At 45.3% G+C, this 19,395-nt stretch overlaps 18 non-coding genes across 18 annotated transcripts; 1 reads left to right on the top strand and 17 right to left on the bottom strand.

Moving 5' to 3' along the window:
- Positions 1–1,806: 1,806 nt before the first annotated feature.
- Positions 1,807–1,893, bottom strand: trnay-gua (transfer RNA tyrosine (anticodon GUA)). Its single transcript is given in 2 exon segments — positions 1,807–1,842; positions 1,857–1,893. It is a non-coding gene; the product is annotated as a tRNA-Tyr (tRNA).
- A 125-nt stretch (positions 1,894–2,018) lies between these two features.
- On the bottom strand, positions 2,019–2,090 carry trnae-uuc (transfer RNA glutamic acid (anticodon UUC)). Its single transcript has one exon. It is a non-coding gene; the product is annotated as a tRNA-Glu (tRNA).
- Positions 2,091–2,968: 878 nt separating this feature from the next.
- Positions 2,969–3,055, bottom strand: trnay-gua (transfer RNA tyrosine (anticodon GUA)). The gene is given in 2 exon segments: positions 2,969–3,004; positions 3,019–3,055. It is a non-coding gene; the product is annotated as a tRNA-Tyr (tRNA).
- A 125-nt stretch (positions 3,056–3,180) lies between these two features.
- trnae-uuc (transfer RNA glutamic acid (anticodon UUC)) lies at positions 3,181–3,252 on the bottom strand. Its single transcript has one exon. It is a non-coding gene; the product is annotated as a tRNA-Glu (tRNA).
- A 793-nt stretch (positions 3,253–4,045) lies between these two features.
- trnah-aug (transfer RNA histidin (anticodon AUG)) lies at positions 4,046–4,118 on the bottom strand. Its single transcript has one exon. It is a non-coding gene; the product is annotated as a tRNA-His (tRNA).
- An 801-nt stretch (positions 4,119–4,919) lies between these two features.
- On the bottom strand, positions 4,920–5,006 carry trnay-gua (transfer RNA tyrosine (anticodon GUA)). Its single transcript is given in 2 exon segments — positions 4,920–4,955; positions 4,970–5,006. It is a non-coding gene; the product is annotated as a tRNA-Tyr (tRNA).
- A 1,057-nt stretch (positions 5,007–6,063) lies between these two features.
- trnah-aug (transfer RNA histidin (anticodon AUG)) lies at positions 6,064–6,136 on the bottom strand. The gene has a single exon. It is a non-coding gene; the product is annotated as a tRNA-His (tRNA).
- An 806-nt stretch (positions 6,137–6,942) lies between these two features.
- trnay-gua (transfer RNA tyrosine (anticodon GUA)) lies at positions 6,943–7,029 on the bottom strand. The gene is given in 2 exon segments: positions 6,943–6,978; positions 6,993–7,029. It is a non-coding gene; the product is annotated as a tRNA-Tyr (tRNA).
- Positions 7,030–7,154: 125 nt separating this feature from the next.
- Positions 7,155–7,226, bottom strand: trnae-uuc (transfer RNA glutamic acid (anticodon UUC)). Its single transcript has one exon. It is a non-coding gene; the product is annotated as a tRNA-Glu (tRNA).
- A 2,812-nt stretch (positions 7,227–10,038) lies between these two features.
- trnay-gua (transfer RNA tyrosine (anticodon GUA)) lies at positions 10,039–10,125 on the bottom strand. Its single transcript is given in 2 exon segments — positions 10,039–10,074; positions 10,089–10,125. It is a non-coding gene; the product is annotated as a tRNA-Tyr (tRNA).
- Positions 10,126–10,332: 207 nt separating this feature from the next.
- trnar-acg (transfer RNA arginine (anticodon ACG)) lies at positions 10,333–10,405 on the bottom strand. Its single transcript has one exon. It is a non-coding gene; the product is annotated as a tRNA-Arg (tRNA).
- Positions 10,406–11,178: 773 nt separating this feature from the next.
- Positions 11,179–11,265, bottom strand: trnay-gua (transfer RNA tyrosine (anticodon GUA)). Its single transcript is given in 2 exon segments — positions 11,179–11,214; positions 11,229–11,265. It is a non-coding gene; the product is annotated as a tRNA-Tyr (tRNA).
- Positions 11,266–12,584: 1,319 nt separating this feature from the next.
- Positions 12,585–12,656, bottom strand: trnae-uuc (transfer RNA glutamic acid (anticodon UUC)). Its single transcript has one exon. It is a non-coding gene; the product is annotated as a tRNA-Glu (tRNA).
- Positions 12,657–13,449: 793 nt separating this feature from the next.
- trnah-aug (transfer RNA histidin (anticodon AUG)) lies at positions 13,450–13,522 on the bottom strand. Its single transcript has one exon. It is a non-coding gene; the product is annotated as a tRNA-His (tRNA).
- An 801-nt stretch (positions 13,523–14,323) lies between these two features.
- On the bottom strand, positions 14,324–14,410 carry trnay-gua (transfer RNA tyrosine (anticodon GUA)). Its single transcript is given in 2 exon segments — positions 14,324–14,359; positions 14,374–14,410. It is a non-coding gene; the product is annotated as a tRNA-Tyr (tRNA).
- A 1,295-nt stretch (positions 14,411–15,705) lies between these two features.
- On the top strand, positions 15,706–15,777 carry trnae-cuc (transfer RNA glutamic acid (anticodon CUC)). Its single transcript has one exon. It is a non-coding gene; the product is annotated as a tRNA-Glu (tRNA).
- Positions 15,778–15,892: 115 nt separating this feature from the next.
- On the bottom strand, positions 15,893–15,979 carry trnay-gua (transfer RNA tyrosine (anticodon GUA)). The gene is given in 2 exon segments: positions 15,893–15,928; positions 15,943–15,979. It is a non-coding gene; the product is annotated as a tRNA-Tyr (tRNA).
- Positions 15,980–16,104: 125 nt separating this feature from the next.
- trnae-uuc (transfer RNA glutamic acid (anticodon UUC)) lies at positions 16,105–16,176 on the bottom strand. Its single transcript has one exon. It is a non-coding gene; the product is annotated as a tRNA-Glu (tRNA).
- Positions 16,177–19,395: the final 3,219 nt, after the last annotated feature.

The raw sequence follows: 19,395 nt of genomic DNA, 5'->3' as shown, positions 1-19,395 counted from the left end.
AGGCTGTCTAATGTTCAAAACATTGCATTGTGCATTCACATCTTTAAAGAAATCTTGCACTTGCACAATCATTGGTTCAAAAAACAAATTAACTGTGAAATACCATTGAAACATAACTATAGATCACCCACACACAAGCAACCGATAGTTTCACTGTGTCATTGTTCGTACAATCATTAAATATTGTAGAGCAAAATAGGTGATACAGGTTTCATTATGGTACTAGATGTACAGTAAATACATCTCTGTAAAAGTACTGCAGTAGTAGAGAGAATATTACAGACACAGTGGAATCATTGTGAACAAAGTTTGTAATATATTGATGCAAAACACTACAGTACAATCACAACATGGTTTTTTGAATCAAAGCAAAAATAATTAGCTATGAAATAGAAAAGAAAAGACAGTACTGTAAAACATCAAATGCAGTGTTCCTCAACTTGCTGTAAGAAACTAAACAGGAGTGATTACTGTACTTCTACACTGTCATCAACTCTGTGTTGTGGATTTGGCCACAGGTTCTCATCTACATCACAATGGATGTTGGAAAATGACATCTTGGAAAAAACCTTTGGCATGGCGAGTCCAGGCCTGACACTGCTCTGCTGTGATTGGCAGAATTGGACACGCAGTTACAAGGGCCTGCATCTATACAGTACTGTACTGTCAATACTGTACATAGTCTGAAAAGGTGGTACAGTATTTGGCACCATAGACACAGTGTCTGATGAAGCATTACAGTATGATAAAATATTAGGCTACATCCATGGATATTGTAGTCTAATTGGTTCATGCCATGCTAATTGGTGACAATGAATCTCATTATCTTGAAACTTTCATGATTTACTGTAAACATGGAAGATTGTGTGTCTGTTTCCATACAACTATGCATTAAGAGTAATGCAACAGTTACTTATCATTTTGAGCAGTTGTATCAATTGATAGTTAGATCATTGTAAGGAAATGAATAGACACTCATTTGAAATGTAATGTGTGAATTGCCTTTTGAAATAGTAGTACTTTGATGTTAAGTTGTGTCATATTGAACAGGTGATCTTTGTTGAATGAACAAATGATCTAAGTTTTATGTGTATTGTATCCAAGCAATTGAGAAAAGGGTTAGAGTTTTGAAAAATGTGCTTTTTGATCATTGGTTGTGAGTTTTGTGTCTAGAGTTGTGAAAAATGACATCAAGGTTCTGAAAATAGTAACAAAGTGATTGTAAAAAACTGTAATAATAACAAAAACTATGCACGCGACTTGTTGGTGTCCGACTGGGCAGAGGCCTGTCAAGACATCTACTTTATCTCATGCCATCAACAGGCCTGGAGCCAACGTCAGGAAGGGGTCTGATGAGGAGCCTGCTATAAAAAGCTTCAAGTTGGAGGCGTCACATGTTGGGGATCTTGGTTGCTTTGTTTTCATGGCAAGTTGTGGTGCTGTTAGGATATTCCTACAGAGCCTGTGACAGTTTCTCAGTGGAATAACTGTGATCCAGGGTCAGAGAAGTCTCCTCTCCTGAAGGAAAATTCAAGCCTTAGTGGTCTTGCTTGAGCAGTTGCTGCAAAATCTGGTGGAGGCACACAGCCAGGCTTGACGGGAAAGAGTCAGCAGACCTTCCCTGGTGGTCTAGTGGTTAGGAGTCGGCGCTCTCACCGCCGCGGCTTGGGTTCGATTCCCGGTCAGGGAATGAGCTTTTGTCCCTCCAGCGGCGGTCGCGATTGCAAAATGCTGGACTACCAACTCAAGCACTGATGGCCTTGTCGAGAAGCATGGCCAATGAAATGTTTGCTTGTGAAAAAGACCTCCTTCGAGCCGGAGTCGAACCAGCGACCTAAGGATTGCCAATTTGCCACCTACAGTCCTCCGCTCTACCAGCTGAGCTATCGAAAGCACACCAGTTGGGGACAGAACCTAAACCTATCAGGTTTCGTAAGCTCCGCCTGCCGGCCAAAAGTGCTAGTGGCACAGAGAGACGTCCTGGCTGTTTCCATAAGTGAAGCAAAGACAACACGAACTTCCCATACCGGGAGTCGAACCCGGGCCGCCTGGGTGAAAACCAGGAATCCTGACCGCTAGACCATATGGGAACTTCCTCAAGCCTCGAGCAGGCCCTTTGGCTTTTAGTGTGTGACCGCCCCCCTTTAAGAATATGGGAATGATCCGAAGGGATTGTTTACTGAATTCAATTTCATCAGGCTCATCGGAGGGAGCTCTCATTTGCCTCGCCCAGGGGGTTCAGTTTCCTCCCATTCCTGTGCTGGCATAATAGACACTATAAACTGGTCGCAAAGCAAGGTCCTTGTTACAGTACCCATGCAATGCATCTGAAAAGACGCATGGTATTGTATGGTAACCGTTATCCCACTGACAAAGCAGCCTATTGTTGGACTGTCAATTTAAAATATTATTCAACTAATCCAATAATAATAATAACAAAAACTATGTACGCGACTTGTTGGTGTCCGACTGGGAAGAGGCCTGTCATGACATCTACTTTATCTCATGCCATCAACAGGCCTGGAGCCAACGTCAGGAAGGGGTTTGATGAGGAGCCTGCTATAAAAAGCTTCAAGTTGGAGGCGTCACATGTTGGGGATCTCGTTTGCTTTGTTTTCATGGCAAGTTGTGGTGCTGTTAGGATATTCCTACAGAGCCTGTGACAGTTTCTCAGTGGAATAACTGTGATCCAGGGTCAGAGAAGTCTCCTCTCCTGAAGGAAAATTCAAGCCTTAGTGGTCTTGCTTGAGCAGTTGCTGCAAAATCTGGTAGAGGCACACAGCCAGGCTTGACGGGAAAGAGTCAGCAGACCTTCCCTGGTGGTCTAGTGGTTAGGATTCGGCGCTCTCACCGCCATTCGGCGCTCTCACCAGCATTTCGCGATTGCAAAATGCTGGACTACCAACTCAAGCGCTGTCGGCCTCGTCGAGAAGCATGGCCAATGAAATGTTTGCTTGTGAAAAAGAAATCCTTCGAGCCAGAGTCGAACCAGCGACCTAAGGATTGCCAATTTGCCACCTACAGTCCTCCGCTCTACCAGCTGAGCTATCGAAGGCACACCAGTTGGGGACAGAACCTAAACCTATCAGGTTTCGTAAGCTCCGCCTGCCGGCCAAAAGTGCTAGTGGCACAGAGAGACGTCCTGGCTGTTTCCATAAGTGAAGCAAAGACAACACGGACTTCCCATACCGGGAGTCGAACCCGGGCCGCCTGGGTGAAAACCAGGAATCCTGACCGCTAGACCATATGGGAACTTCCTCAAGCCTCGAGCAGGCCCTTTGGCTTTTAGTGTCTGACCGCCCCCCTTTAAGAATATGGGAATGATCCGAAGGGATTGTTTACTGAATTCAATTTCATCAGGCTCATCGGAGGGAGCTCTCATTTGCCTCGCCCAGGGGGTTCAGTTTCCTCCCATTCCTGTGCTGGCATAATAGACACTATAAACTGGTCGCAAAGCAAGGTCCTTGTGACAGTACCCATGCAATGCATCTGAAAAGACGCATGGTATTGTATGGTAACCGTTATCCCACTGACAAAGCAGCCTATTGTTGGACTGTCAATTTAAAATATTGTTCAACTAATCCAATAATAATAATAACAAAAACTATGGGCTAATAAAAGGAAATAATAAAATGGCTATGGGCTGACAGCGAAGCAGAGCGAGCCAGCCAGAAGTCGAACCTGGAATCTTCTGATTCGTAGTCAGACGCGTTATCCATTGCGCCACTGGCCCACCAGTCAGGCACCCTTGAGTGCATTTGCCTCGCCCAGGAGGTTCAGTTTCCTCCCATTCCTGTGCTGGCATAATAGACACTATGAACTGGTCGCAAAGCAAGGTCCTTGTGACAGTACCCATGCAATGCATCTGAAAAGACGCATGGTATTGTATGGTAACCGTTATCCCACTGACAAAGCAGCCTATTGTTGGACTGTCAATTTAAAATATTATTCAACTAATCCAATAATAATAATAACAAAAACTATGGGCTAATAAAAGGAAATAATAAAATGGCTATGGGCTGACAGCGAAGCAAAAGAGGCAGAGCGAGCCAGCCAGGAGTCGAACCTGGAATCTTCTGATTCATAGTCAGACGCGTTATCCATTGCGCCACTGGCCCACCAGTCAGGCACCCTTGAGTGCATTTGCCTCGCCCAGGGGGTTCAGTTTCCTCCCATTCCTGTGCTGGCATAATAGACACTATAAACTGGTCGCAAAGCAAGGTCCTTGTTACAGTACCCATGCAATGCATCTGAAAAGACGCATGGTATTGTATGGTAACCGTTATCCCACTGACAAAGCAGCCTATTGTTGGACTGTCAATTTAAAATATTATTCAACTAATCCAATAATAATAATAACAAAAACTATGCACGCGACTTGTTGGTGTCCGACTGGGCAGAGGCCTGTCAAAACATCTACTTTATCTCATGCCATCAACAGGCCTGGAACCAACGTCAGGAAGGGGTCTGATGAGGAGCCTGCTATAAAAAGCTTCAAGTTGGAGCCGTCACATGTTGGGGATCTTGGTTGCTTTGTTTTCATGGCAAGTTGTGGTGCTGTTAGGATATTCCTACAGAGCCTGTGACAGTTTCTCAGTGGAATAACTGTGATCCAGGGTCAGAGAAGTCTCCTCTCCTGAAGGAAAATTCAAGCCTTAGTGGTCTTGCTTGAGCAGTTGCTGCAAAATCTGGTAGAGGCACACAGCCAGGCTTGACGGGAAAGAGTCAGCAGACCTTCCCTGGTGGTCTAGTGGTTAGGATTCGGCGTTCTCACCGCCGCGGCCTGGGTTCGTTTCCCGGTCAGGGAATGAGCTTTTGCCCTCCAGTGGCGGTCGCGATTGCAAAATGCTGGACTACCAACTCAAGCGCTGACGGCCTCGTCGAGAAGCATGGCCAATGAAATGTTTGCGAAAAAGACCCCCTTCAAGCCGGAGTCGAACCAGCGACCTAAGGATTGCCAATTTGCCACCTACAGTCCTCCGCTCTACCAGCTGAGCTATCGAAGGCACACCGGTAGGGGACAGAACCTAAACCTATCAGGTTTCGTAAGCTCCGCCTGCCGGCCAAAAGTGCTAGTGGCACAGAGAGACGTCCTGGCTGTTTCCATAAGTGAAGCAAAGACAACACGAACTTCCCATAACGGGAGTCGAACCCAGGCCGCCTGGGTGAAAACCAGGAATCCTGACCGCTAGACCATATGGGAACTTCCTCAAGCCTCGAGCAGGCCCTTTGGCTTTTAGTGTGTGATCGCCCCCCTTTAAGAATATGGGAATGATCCGAAGGGATTGTTTACTGAATTCAATTTCATCAGGCTCATCGGAGGGAGCTCTCATTTGCCTCGCCCAGGGGGTTCAGTTTCCTCCCATTGCTGTGTTGGCATAATAGACACTATAAACTGGTCGCAAAGCAAGGTCCTTGTGACAGTACCCATGCAATGCATCTGAAAAGAGCATGGTATTGTATGGTAACCGTTATCCCACTGACAAAGCAGCCTATTGTTGTACTGTCAATTTAAAATATTATTCAACTAATCCAATAATAATAATAACAAAAACTATGGGCTAATAAAAGGAAATAATAAAATGGCTATGGGCTGACAGCGAAGCAAAAGAGGCAGAGCGAGCCAGCCAAGAGTCGAACCTGGAATCTTCTGAACCTGGAATCTTTCCTCCCATTCCTGTGCTGGCATAATAGACACTATAAACTGGTCGCAAAGCAAGGTCCTTGTTACAGTACCCATGCAATGCATCTGAAAAGACGCATGGTATTGTATGGTAACCGTTATCCCACTGACAAAGCAGCCTATTGTTGGACTGTCAATTTAAAATATTATTCAACTAATCCAATAATAATAATAACAAAAGACAGTACCCATGCAATGCATCTGAAAAGAGCATGGTATTGTATGGTAACCGTTATCCCACTGACAAAGCAGCCTATTGTTGGACTGTCAATTTAAAATATTATTCAACTAATCCAATAATAATAATAACAAAAAATATGGGCTAATAAAAGGAAATAATAAAATGGCTATGGGCTGACAGCGAAGCAAAAGAGGCAGAGCGAGCCAGACAGGAGTCGAACCTGGAATCTTCTGATTCATAGTCAAACGCGTTATCCATTTCGCCACTGGCCCACCAGTCAGGCACCCTTGAGTGCATTTGCCTCGCCCAGGGGGTTCAGTTTCCTCCCATTCCTGTGCTGGCATAATAGACACCATAAACTGGTCGCAAAGCAAGGTCCTTGTTACAGTACCCATGCAATGCATCTGAAAAGACGCATGGTATTGTATGGTAACCGTTATCCCACTGACAAAGCAGCCTATTGTTGGACTGTCAATTTAAAATATTATTCAACTAATCCAATAATAATAATAACAAAAACTATGCACGCGACTTGTTGGTGTCCGACTGGGCAGAGGCCTGTCAAGACATCTACTTTATCTCATGCCATCAACAGGCCTGGAGCCAACGTCAGGAAGGGGTCTGATGAGGAGCCTGCTATAAAAAGCTTCAAGTTGGAGGCGTCACATGTTGGGGATCTTGGTTGCTTTGTTTTCATGGCAAGTTGTGGTGCTGTTAGGATATTCCTACAGAGCCTGTGACAGTTTCTCAGTGGAATAACTGTGATCCAGGGTCAGAGAAGTCTCCTCTCCTGAAGGAAAATTCAAGCCTTAGTGGTCTTGCTTGAGCAGTTGCTGCAAAATCTGGTGGAGGCACACAGCCAGGCTTGACGGGAAAGAGTCAGCAGACCTTCCCTGGTGGTCTAGTGGTTAGGATTCGGCGCTCTCACAGCCGCGGCTTGGGTTCGATTCCCGGTCAGGGAATGAGCTTTTGTCCCTCCAGCGGCGGTCGCGATTGCAAAATGCTGGACTACCAACTCAAGCACTGATGGCCTTGTCGAGAAGCATGGCCAATGAAATGTTTGCTTGTGAAAAAGACCTCCTTCGAGCCGGAGTCGAACCAGCGACCTAAGGATTGCCAATTTGCCACCTACAGTCCTCCGCTCTACCAGCTGAGCTATCGAAAGCACACCGGTTGGGGACAGAACCTAAACCAATCAGGTTTCGTAAGCTCCGCCTGCCGGCCAAAAGTGCTAGTGGCACAGAGAGACGTCCTGGCTGTTTCCATAAGTGAAGCAAAGACAACACGAACTTCCCATACCGGGAGTCGAACCCGGGCCGCCTGGGTGAAAACCAGGAATCCTGACCGCTAGACCATATGGGAACTTCCTCAAGCCTCGAGCAGGCCCTTTGGCTTTTAGTGTGTAAGGTATCTGGGGTAAATCATTGACTCTGTCCTGAATGCAAATAAAGCACATTCTTCCTAAAACCCAAAGTTTTTAGGATTAATGAAAATTACTGGACTTTGGTGCCAACAAGTCTGCTCATAACACTTTTACGACCCTGGAACACTCGCCAGAGACTAACCCTGCATTCTCCCACTCACGTAGTCCAAGCTTCAAAGGAATTCCAGAGAACCCCCCCCCTGTTGGGTGCTCAATGCACGCAGATACAAACACAGACACATATATGAACTTTTACTACTCTCCTCATTTAAAGACATTTACTGAGGTATATTTGATATGTTGTTATGTTTGTCGATTGCCCAGGTCCTATGAAGGGACCTATGAGTGTGTGTTAGTTTAAAACAAACTAAAAGGGCAGTTAATTATGCTTTTAATGTAACTTTGCAATATAACTCTCCTTAAATGTCTTTCTTCCTATGTTCAGAATCCTTGTGAGCTGACAAGGTCATTTATGTAATTGAACAAGCCATAAAATGTATTTTACTATGTTTTACCATCTTTGAAATGATTCTGAACAAATTCTGACTGATCGTAAAACCTGTGAATGCGGCCATAATTTAGCTTTGACAAGACAAAGAGAATTTTGCCGCCAAGAGTTTCGTTGAATGTCATTGGCCAGTTCGCACCTCAGAGGTGTGGACTCCAGTTCCTTTAAAGAGAACTGGACTCGCTCTTCCTGTGCTCTGTCTTCCCTCTCTGGCCGGTACCCCTGTCTTCCCTCTCTGGCTGGTACCCTGGACTGCTCTTCCTCCAACATGTGACGCGCGCTTGACTCTCTCGCTCGCTCGTACTCTGGACTCTCCCTTCCTTCATCATGTGACTCCTTGGTCCATCGGGACCTCGTGTTCATGCGATGACCCATCTTTCCTTTGTTTGTCTAGTTCAGTTTTATTTTCCTTTTTGTATTCTCCTTTGTTCATTCTCACCGGCGAGTGAAATGAACTTAGTTTGAATCATTTCTTTGGCAACACCTTCAACGGACGATTTGAACATCCCGCCACACGGGCGCGCCGGAAAGGACCTCTGACCGGGTCCGGAACACACGCACACACACACGAGAGAACATGATCAGCAAGTATTCGTTTCTTACCGAGATCTAAATATTGCTAAGATTGCCTGCCCTAATTAGGGTACGATTTGACTCTAAGTTGTCTCTCATAACGGTTCTGTGTCTGATGAATTTTGCCAAACTCACCAGCTCTCTCCCTCTCTTTCTATATGCATTCTCCTTCCTCGATGTTTTATTGTGTTTGTAAATACATTTATTCCTTGTAACGTTTATTAACCGTATACGTAATCATCTTTATTAAATACATATATTCATTGATTGATTCTGCCTGTGCTCATACTTCAAATCACTTAAATGTTTCGATCAGCTACAAGCTTTGAAATGGTATAATACTTTAAATAGTATTGTGACAAAACAGGAAAGCTATCTTTTACGGCCGTAAAGATCGTCTTTTCCTGCGAGTCTCTTAAAGGTAATTTCTCTGTGGAAATTGATGAAGATCCATGACCAGTTTGCTGGACAAACAGAATATTCGATACTAATTAATTCCATTGAGGAGTATCCTGAGAATCTATGTATTCTAGACAATTTGTATATGAATATTGAATTATAATTCGTTATGATTTGATTATTGATAAATAAAATTGATCTATCTTGCCGATCTGTATGAATAATTGATTATAAATCCATTGTATTCAGACGTTCATAACAGATTGGCAACGTAACCCCCTTTGCCGGGTGATTTTTAACATGTATTGTTATCTGGGTCAAACCCGTATCAATAGTTATTAATTTGTAATTACTAAATATTGAATACATATTCCCCAATGGCCCAAATACTTTACAAGTGTGTGACCGCCCCCCTTTAAGAATATGGGAATGATCCGAAGGGATTGTTTACTGAATTCAATTTCGTCAGGCTCATCGGAGGGAGCTCTCATTTGCCTCGCCCAGGGGGTTCAGTTTCCTCCCATTCCTGTGCTGGCATAATAGACACTATAAACTGGTCGCAAAGCAAGGTCCTTGTGACAGTACCCATGCAATGCATCTGAAAAGACGCATGGTATTGTATGGTAACCGTTATCCCACTGACAAAGCAGCCTATTGTTGGACTGTCAATTTAAAATATTATTCAACTAATCCAATAATAATAATAACAAAAACTATGCACGCGACTTGTTGGTGTCTGACTGGGCAGAGGCCTGTCATGACATCTACTTTATCTCATGCCATCAACAGGCCTGGAGCCAACGTCAGGAAGGGGTCTGATGAGGAGCCTGCTATAAAAAGCTTCAAGTTGGAGGCGTCACATGTTGGGGATCTTGGTTGCTTTGTTTTCATGGCAAGTTGTGGTGCTGTTAGGATATTCCTACAGAGCCTGTGACAGTTTCTCAGTGGAATAACTGTGATCCAGGGTCAGAGAAGTCTCCTCTCCTGAAGGAAAATTCAAGCCTTAGTGGTCTTGCTTGAGCAGTTGCTGCAAAATCTGGTAGAGGCACACAGCCAGGCTTGACGGGAAAGAGTCAGCAGACCTTCCCTTATGGTCTAGTGGTTAGGATTCGGCGCTCTCACCACCGCGGCCTGGGTTCGATTCCCGGTCAGGGAATGAGCTTCTGCCCTCCAGCGGCGGTCGCGATTGCAAAATGCTGGACTACCAACTCAAGCGCTGACGGCCTCGTCGAGAAGCATGGCCAATGAAATGTTTGCTTGTGAAAAAGACCTCCTTCGAGCCGGAGTCGAACCAGCGACCTAAGGATTGCCAATTTACCTCCTACAGTCCTCCGCTCTACCAGCTGAGCTATCGAAGGCACACCGGTTGGGGACAGAACCTAAACCTATCAGGTTTCGTAAGCTCGTATGGTAACCGTTATCCCACTGACAAAGCAGCCTATTGTTGGACTGTCAATTTAAAATATTATTCAACTAATCCAATAATAATAATAACAAAAACTATGGGCTAATAAAAGGAAATAATAAAATGGCTATGGGCTGACAGCGAAGCAAAAGAGGCAGAGCGAGCCAGCCAGGAGTCGAACCTGGAATCTTCTGATTCGTAGTCAGACGCGTTATCCATTGCGCCACTGGCCCACCAGTCAGGTACCCTTGAGTGCATTTGCCTCGCCCAGGGGGTTCAGTTTCCTCCCATTCCTGTGCTGGCATAATAGACACCATAAACTGGTCGCAAAGCAAGGTCCTTGTTACAGTACCCATGCAATGCATCTGAAAAGACGCATGGTATTGTATGGTAACCGTTATCCCACTGACAAAGCAGCCTATTGTTGGACTGTCAATTTAAAATATTATTCAACTAATCCAATATTAATAATAACAAAAACTATGCACGCGACTTGTTGGTGTCCGACTGGGCAGAGGCATGTCAAGACATCTACTTTATCTCATGCCATCAACAGGCCTGGAGCCAACGTCAGGAAGGGGTCTGATGAGGAGCCTGCTATAAAAAGCTTCAAGTTGGAGGGGTCACATGTTGGGGATCTTGGTTGCTTTGTTTTCATGGCAAGTTGTGGTGCTGTTAGGATATTCCTACAGAGCCTGTGACAGTTTCTCAGTGGAATAACTGTGATCCAGGGTCAGAGAAGTCTCCTCTCCTGAAGGAAAATTCAAGCCTTAGTGGTCTTGCTTGAGCAGTTGCTGCAAAATCTGGTAGAGGCACACAGCCAGGCTTGACGGGAAAGAGTCAGCAGACCTTCCTTGGTGGTTTAGTGGTTAGGATTCGGCGCTCTCACCGCCATTCGGCGCTCTCACCATCATTTCGCGATTGCAAAATGCTGGACTACCAACTCAAGCGCTGACGGCCTCGTCGAGAAGCATGGCCAATGAAATGTTTGCTTGTGAAAAAGACCTCCTTCGAGCCGGAGTCGAACCAGCGACCTAAGGATTGCCAATTTGCCACCTACAGTCCTCCGCTCTACCAGCTGAGCTATCGAAAGCACACCGGTTGGGGACAGAACCTAAACCTATCAGGTTTCGTAAGCTCCGCCTGCCGGCCAAAAGTGCTAGTGGCACAGAGAGACGTCCTGGCTTTTTCCATAAGTGAAGCAAAGACAACACGAACTTCCCATACCGGGAGTCGAACCCGGGCCGGCTGGGTGAAAACCAGGAATCCTGACCGCTAGACCATATGGGAACTTCCTCAAGCCTCGAGCAGGCCCTTTGGCTTTTAGTGTGTGACCGCCCCCCTTTAAGAATATGGGAATGATCCGAAAGGATTGTTTACTGAATTCAATTTCATCAGGCTCATCGGAGGGAGCTCTCATTTGCCTCGCCCAGGGGGTTCAGTTTCCTCCCATTCCTGTGCTGGCATAATAGACACTATAAACTGATCGCAAAGCAAGGTCCTTGTTACAGTACCCATGCAATGCATCTGAAAAGACGCATGGTATTGTATGGTAACCATTATCCCACTGAAAAAGCAGCCTATTGTTGGACTGTCAATTTAAAATATTATTCAACTAATCCAATATTAATAATAACAAAAACTATGCACGCGACTTGTTGGTGTCCGACTGGGCAGAGGCCTGTCAAGACATCTACTTTATCTCATGCCATCAACAGGCCTGGAGCCAACGTCAGGAAGGGGTCTGATGAGGAGCCTGCTATAAAAAGCTTCAAGTTGGAGGCGTCACATGTTGGGGATCTTGGTTGCTTTGTTTTCATGGCAAGTTGTGGTGCTGTTAGGATATTCCTACAGAGCCTGTGACAGTTTCTCAGTGGAATAACTGTGATCCAGGGTCAGAGAAGTCTCCTCTCCTGAAGGAAAATTCAAGCCTTAGTGGTCTTGCTTGAGCAGTTGCTGCAAAATCTGGTAGAGGCACACAGCCAGGCTTGACGGGAAAGAGTCAGCAGACCTTCCCTGGTGGTCTAGTGGTTAGGATTCGGCGCTCTCACCGCCGCGGCTTGGGTTTGTTTCCCGGACAGGGAATGAGCTTTTGCCCTCCAGCGGCGGTCGCGATTGCAAAATGCTGGACTACCAACTCAAGCGCTGACGGCCTCGTCGAGAAGCATGGCCAATGAAATGTTTGCTTGTGAAAAAGACCTCCTTCGAGCCGAAGTCGAACCAACGACCTAAGGATTGCCAATTTCCCACCTACAGTCCTCCACTCTACCAGCTGAGCTATCGAAGCCACAGCAGTTGGGGACAGAACCTAAACCTATCAGGTTTCGTAAGCTCCGCCTGCCGGCCAAAAGTGCTAGTGGCACAGAGAGACGTCCTGGCTGTTTCCATAAGTGAAGCAAAGACAACACGAACTTCCCATACCGGGAGTCGAACCCAGGCCGCCTGGGTGAAAACCAGGAATCCTGACCGCTAGACCATATGGGAACTTCCTCAAGCCTTGAGCAGGCCCTTTGGCTTTTAGTGTGTGACCGCCCCCCTTTAAGAATATGGGAATGATCCGAAGGGATTGTTTACTGAATTCAATTTCATCAGGCTCATCGGAGGGAGCTCTCATTTGCCTCGCCCAGGGGGTTCAGTTTCCTCCCATTCCTGTGCTGGCATAATAGACACTATAAACTGGTCGCAAAGCAAGGTCCTTGTGACAGTACCCATGCAATGCATCTGAAAAGACGCATGGTATTGTATGCTAACCGTTATCCCACTGACAAAGCAGCCTATTGTTGGACTGTCAATTTAAAATATTGTTCAACTAATCCAATAATAATAATAACAAAAACTATGGGCTAATAAAAGGAAATAATAAAATGGCTATGGGCTGACAGCAAAGCAGAGCAAGCCAGCCAGAAGTCGAACCTGGAATCTTCTGATTCGTAGTCAGACGCGTTATCCATTGCGCCACTGGCCCACCAGTCAGGCACCCTTGAGTGCATTTGCCTCGCCCAGGAGGTTCAGTTTCCTCCCATTCCTGTGCTGGCATTATAGACACTATGAACTGGTCGCAAAGCAAGGTCCTTGTGACAGTACCCATGCAATGCATCTGAAAAGACGCATGGTATTGTATGGTAACCGTTATCCCACTGACAAAGCAGCCTATTGTTGGACTGTCAATTTAAAATATTATTCAACTAATCCAATAATAATAATAACAAAAACTATGGGCTAATAAAAGGAAATAATAAAATGGCTATGGGCTGACAGCGAAGCAAAAGAGGCAGAGCGAGCCAGCCAGGAGTCGAACCTGGAATCTTCTGATTCATAGTCAGACGCATTATCCATTGCGCCACTGGCCCACCAGTCAGGCACCCTTGAGTGCATTTGCCTCGCCCAGGGGGTTCAGTTTCCTCCCATTCCTGTGCTGGCATAATAGACACTATAAACTGGTCGCAAAGCAAGGTCCTTGTTACAGTACCCATGCAATGCATCTGAAAAGACGCATGGTATTGTATGGTAACCGTTATCCCACTGACAAAGCAGCCTATTGTTGGACTGTCAATTTAAAATATTATTCAACTAATCCAATAATAATAATAACAAAAACTATGCACGCGACTTGTTGGTGTCCGACTGGGCAGAGGCCTGTCAAAACATCTACTTTATCTCATGCCATCAACAGGCCTGGAACCAACGTCAGGAAGGGGTCTGATGAGGAGCCTGCTATAAAAAGCTTCAAGTTGGAGCCGTCACATGTTGGGGATCTTGGTTGCTTTGTTTTCATGGCAAGTTGTGGTGCTGTTAGGATATTCCTACAGAGCCTGTGACAGTTTCTCAGTGGAATAACTGTGATCCAGGGTCAGAGAAGTCTCCTCTCCTGAAGGAAAATTCAAGCCTTAGTGGTCTTGCTTGAGCAGTTGCTGCAAAATCTGGTAGAGGCACACAGCCAGGCTTGACGGGAAAGAGTCAGCAGACCTTCCCTGGTGGTCTAGTGGTTAGGATTCGGCGCTCTCACCGCCGCGGCCTGGGTTCGTTTCCCGGTCAGGGAATGAGCTTTTGCCCTCCAGTGGCGGTCGCGATTGCAAAATGCTGGACGACCAACTCAAGCGCTGACGGCCTCGTCGAGAAGCATGGCCAATGAAATGTTTGCGAAAAAGACCCCCTTCGAGCCGGAGTCGAACCAGCGACCTAAGGATTGCCAATTTGCCACCTACAGTCCTCCGCTCTACCAGCTGAGCTATCGAAGGCACACTGGTTGGGGACAGAACCTAAACCTATCAGGTTTCGTAAGCTCCGCCTGCCGGCCAAAAGTGCTAGTGGCACAGAGAGACGTCCTGGCTGTTTCCATAAGTGAAGCAAAGACAACACGAACTTCCCATAACGGGAGTCGAACCCAGGCCGCCTGGGTGAAAACCAGGAATCCTGACCGCTAGACCATATGGGAGCTTCCTCAAGCCTCGAGCAGGCCCTTTGGCTTTTAGTGTGTGATCGCCCCCCTTTAAGAATATGGGAATGATCCGAAGGGATTGTTTACTGAATTCAATTTCATCAGGCTCATCGGAGGGAGCTCTCATTTGCCTTGCCCAGGGGGTTCAGTTTCCTCCCATTGCTGTGTTGGCATAATAGACACTATAAACTGGTCGCAAAGCAAGGTCCTTGTGACAGTACCCATGCAATGCTTCTGAAAAGAGCATGGTATTGTATGGTAACCGTTATCCCACTGACAAAGCAGCCTATTGTTGGACTGTCAATTTAAAATATTATTCAACTAATCCAATAATAATAATAATAACAAAAACTATGGGCTAATAAAAGGAAATAATAAAATGGCTATGGGCTGACAGCGAAGCAAAAGAGGCAGAGCGAGCCAGCCAGGAATCTTCTGATTTGTAGTCAGATGTGTTATCCATTGCGCCACTGGCCCACCAGTCAGGCACCCTTGAGTGCATTTGCCTCGCCCAGGGGGTTCAGTTTCCTCCCATTCCTGTGCTGGCATAATAGACACCATAAACTGGTCGCAAAGCAAGGTCCTTGTTACAGTACCCATGCAATGCATCTGAAAAGACGCATGGTATTGTATGGTAACCATTATCCCACTGACAAAGCAGCCTATTGTTGGACTGTCAATTTAAAATATTATTCAACTAATCCAATATTAATAATAACAAAAACTATGCACGTGACTTGTTGGTGTCCGACTGGGCAGAGGCCTGTCAAGACATCTACTTTATCTCATGCCATCAACAGGCCTGGAGCCAACGTCAGGAAGGGGTCTGATGAGGAGCCTGCTATAAAAAGCTTCAAGTTGGAGGCTTCACATGTTGAAGAACTTGGTTGCTTTGTTTTCATGGCAAGTTGTGATGCTGTTAGGATATTCCTACAGAGCCTGTGACAGTTTCTCAGTGGAATAACTGTGATCCAGGGTCAGAGAAGTCTCCTCTCCTGAAGGAAAATTCAAGCCTTAGTGGTCTTGCTTGAGCAGTTGCTGCAAAATCTGGTAGAGGCACACAGCCAGGCTTGACGGGAAAGAGTCAACAGACCTTCCCTGGTGGTCTAGTGGTTAGGATTCGGCGCTCTCACCGCCGCGGCCTGGGTTCGATTCCCGGTCAGGGAATGAGCTTTTGCCCTCCAGCGGCGGTCGCGATTGCAAAATGCTGGACTACCAACTCAAGCGCTGACGGCCTCGTCGAGAAGCATGGCCAATGAAATGTTTGCTTGTGAAAAAGACCTCCTTCGAGCCGGAGTCGAACCAGCGACCTAAGGATCGCCAATTTGCCACCTACAGTCCTCCGCTCTACCAGCTGAGCTATCGAAGGCACACCAGTTGGGGACAGAACCTAAACCTATCAGGTTTCGTAAGCTCCGCCTGCCGGCCAAAAGTGCTAGTGGCACAGAGAGACGTCCTGGCTGTTTCCATAAGTGAAGCAAAGACAACACGAACTTCCCATACCGGGAGTCGAACCCGGGCCGCCTGGGTGAAAACCAGGAATCCTGACCGCTAGACCATATGGGAACTTCCTCAAGCCTCGAGCAGGCCCTTTGGCTTTTAGTGTGTGACCGCCCCCTTTAAGAATATGGGAATGATCCGAAGGGATTGTTTACTGAATTCAATTTCATCAGGCTCATCGGAGGGAGCTCTCATTTGCCTCGCCCAGGGGGTTCAGTTTCCTCCCATTGCTGTGTTGGCATAATAGACACTATAAACTGGTCGCAAAGCAAGGTCCTTGTGACAGTACCCATGCAATGCATCTGAAAAGAGCATGGTATTGTATGGTAACCGTTATCCCACTGACAAAGCAGCCTATTGTTGGACTGTCAATTTAAAATACTATTCAACTAATCCAATAATAATAATAACAAAAACTATGGGCTAATAAAAGGAAATAATAAAATGGCTATGGGCTGACAGCGAAGCAAAAGAGGCAGAGCGAGCCAGCCAGGAGTCGAACCTGGAATCTTCTGATTCGTAGTCAGACGTGTTATCCATTGCGCCACTGGCCCACCAGTCAGGCACCCTTGAGTGCATTTGCCTCGCCCAGGGGGTTCAGTTTCCTCCCATTCCTGTGCTGGCATAATAGACACCATAAACTGGTCGCAAAGCAAGGTCCTTGTTACAGTACCCATGCAATGCATCTGAAAAGACGCATGGTATTGTATGGTAACCATTATCCCACTGACAAAGCAGCCTATTGTTGGACTGTCAATTTAAAATATTATTCAACTAATCCAATATTAATAATAACAAAAACTATGCACGCGACTTGTTGGTGTCCGACTGGGCAGAGGCCTGTCAAGACATCTACTTTATCTCATGCCATCAACAGGCCTGGAGCCAACGTCAGGAAGGGGTCTGATGAGGAGCCTGCTATAAAAAGCTTCAAGTTGGAGGCGTCACATGTTGAAGAACTTGGTTGCTTTGTTTTCATGGCAAGTTGTGATGCTGTTAGGATATTCCTACAGAGCCTGTGACAGTTTCTCAGTGGAATAACTGTGATCCAGGGTCAGAGAAGTCTCCTCTCCTGAAGGAAAATTCAAGCCTTAGTGGTCTTGCTTGAGCAGTTGCTGCAAAATCTGGTAGAGGCACACAGCCAGGCTTGACGGGAAAGAGTCAACAGACCTTCCCTGGTGGTCTAGTGCAGGGATTCCCAAAGTGTGGTGCGCGCACCCCCAGGGGTACGCGAGCTGCCACCAGGGGGTGCGCGAGAGGAAAAATGTAATGGCGGTCTGTTTTGTAAGTGGGATTTTTCCATACAATAAAATAAAAACCATGAACAGTAAACATTTCCTTTGTAATCGCTTTTATTTTAAATAAAAAAAACTATAATTTATTAGTTTTTGATAGAAACGTTGAAAACAGCTGCTGTCTTCTACGCACTGCTCTGCACTGCAGCCGGTAAAGTGACAAATGTGCTTTCGCGCGTTGGCTGGCACTGAGCCAGTGTTGTCATATATCACAACCATTGAGTGTTTTCAACCACATAATGTTTATTTTAGGTTTCAGACATTTAAATACACATAAGTACTAGCAAAACAATGATTTTGATTTAGCTGATTTCTATGGAAGCGGCAATATTAATCCTTTTCATTATAATAAGACGACACGTTTTATTCATATCAGATACACATTGTATACGTAGCTTCACATTTTACCCTATTCTTCTCCCAGTTCACCGGCCACTTACTTTCATGTATTTCGTGAGAAGTGGAGGAATTGACGTCACGTGTTGTAAATCCAACAGATCCGATTCTCTGAACTGTGGCACAAACTAACGATCGTCATGAAGGTGTTTGAACAATAAAACATATCCACTTGCCCATATTTGACAATCGGAATATCAGTGTTTCATGGTATAGCTAATACATTTGTGAATATTTTTGATAAAAAAGGAAAAATGACATAAAAGCAGATCATTCATTCAGCGCTGTGTTGTGGTTGCGCTGTGTCACGTGACAAGGAATGACGCGTCACCATGGTAACATTAAAGTGACAAGTTCTAAATAACGGTCGCCTTGAAAAACTCACGCTGGGGGGTCAGTTAAAATATTTTAAACTTACGTGTGAAACTAAGGGTTAAAAGTGGAAGCTTGTGCGTAGCTTTGTTGCATTATATTGAAACTTTGTTGATGTTGTTATTGTCATGTGTGTTCTGGTTATTAGCGCATGATTAAACATGAGTCTTTATAGGGCGATAAAAAAAGCTTTGTTGTATTTTTTTTTTGAAGTGGGGATTGGGGGTGCGCCAACCCGGTTGGGACATAGAAGGGGGTGCGCAGGAAAAAAAGTTTGGGAACCGCTGGTCTAGTGGTTAGGATTTGGCGCTCTCACCGCCGCGGCCTGGGTTCGATTCCCGGTCAGGGAATGAGCTTTTTGCCCTCCAGCGGCGGTCGCGATTGCAAAATGCTGGACTACCAACTCAAGCGCTGACGGCCTCGTCGAGAAGCATGGCCAATGAAATGTTTGCTTGTGAAAAAGACCTCCTTCGAGCCGGAGTCGAACCAGCGACCTAAGGATCGGCAATTTGCCACCTATAGTCCTCTGCTCTACCAGCTGAGCTAAAGCTGGGGAACAATAGTCTGTTTGAGGAAGGGGAGAAGGAAAAAGAAGGGGAAGAAGGGGAAGAAGAGGAAGAAGGAAAAAGAGAGAAAAGAGAAGGAAAAAAAAAGGAAAAGGAAAGGAAAGGGAAAAGATAAACCCACCTTTCACACTTCTGTGTGATTTTTTGGTAGATTGGTATTCATATTTGATAGAAAATTGCCTTTTTATATATTTCATGGGCAAATCACTGACGTGTACGACGTCGGTTCGAGTCCCACCTCGGACAAGGTTGAAATCACCCAATATCTTTTCTTAATGAATGAACACATATGTATAAATTTAATGTGCTTTTATGCCTTAACACTTATTTTATAAAAACGTATTTTTTTTACATGTATGGATAATTGTTAAAATGTATTTATTATATGAATATGTGGTTTCTTGAAATGTATTATTTATTTTATTAGTTCACCATTGAATATAAGAAATCTTTATTATCTTTTTTTAAATTACTCTTTTCTATATTATAGTGATATTTCACTGGAATTTCAAATGGTTTCATATGTTTATTTTATTACTGTTTTTCTCATTGTATGGATACATGTTTATATTTATTTATTACCCATATGAATATGGAGTTCCTTGAAATGTACTATAAACATTAGATATATAGGTCTATAATAATAATAATATATA

The sequence above is a fragment of the Rhinichthys klamathensis genome, unplaced genomic scaffold (genome assembly GCF_029890125.1).
Source record: "Rhinichthys klamathensis goyatoka isolate OS25496 unplaced genomic scaffold, OSU_Roscu_1.1 h1tg000249l_1, whole genome shotgun sequence".
NCBI classification, from domain to species: domain Eukaryota; kingdom Metazoa; phylum Chordata; class Actinopteri; order Cypriniformes; family Leuciscidae; genus Rhinichthys; species Rhinichthys klamathensis.
The sequence above is the reverse complement of the archived record's forward strand: the minus strand, read 5'-3'. Positions and strand labels throughout refer to the sequence as shown.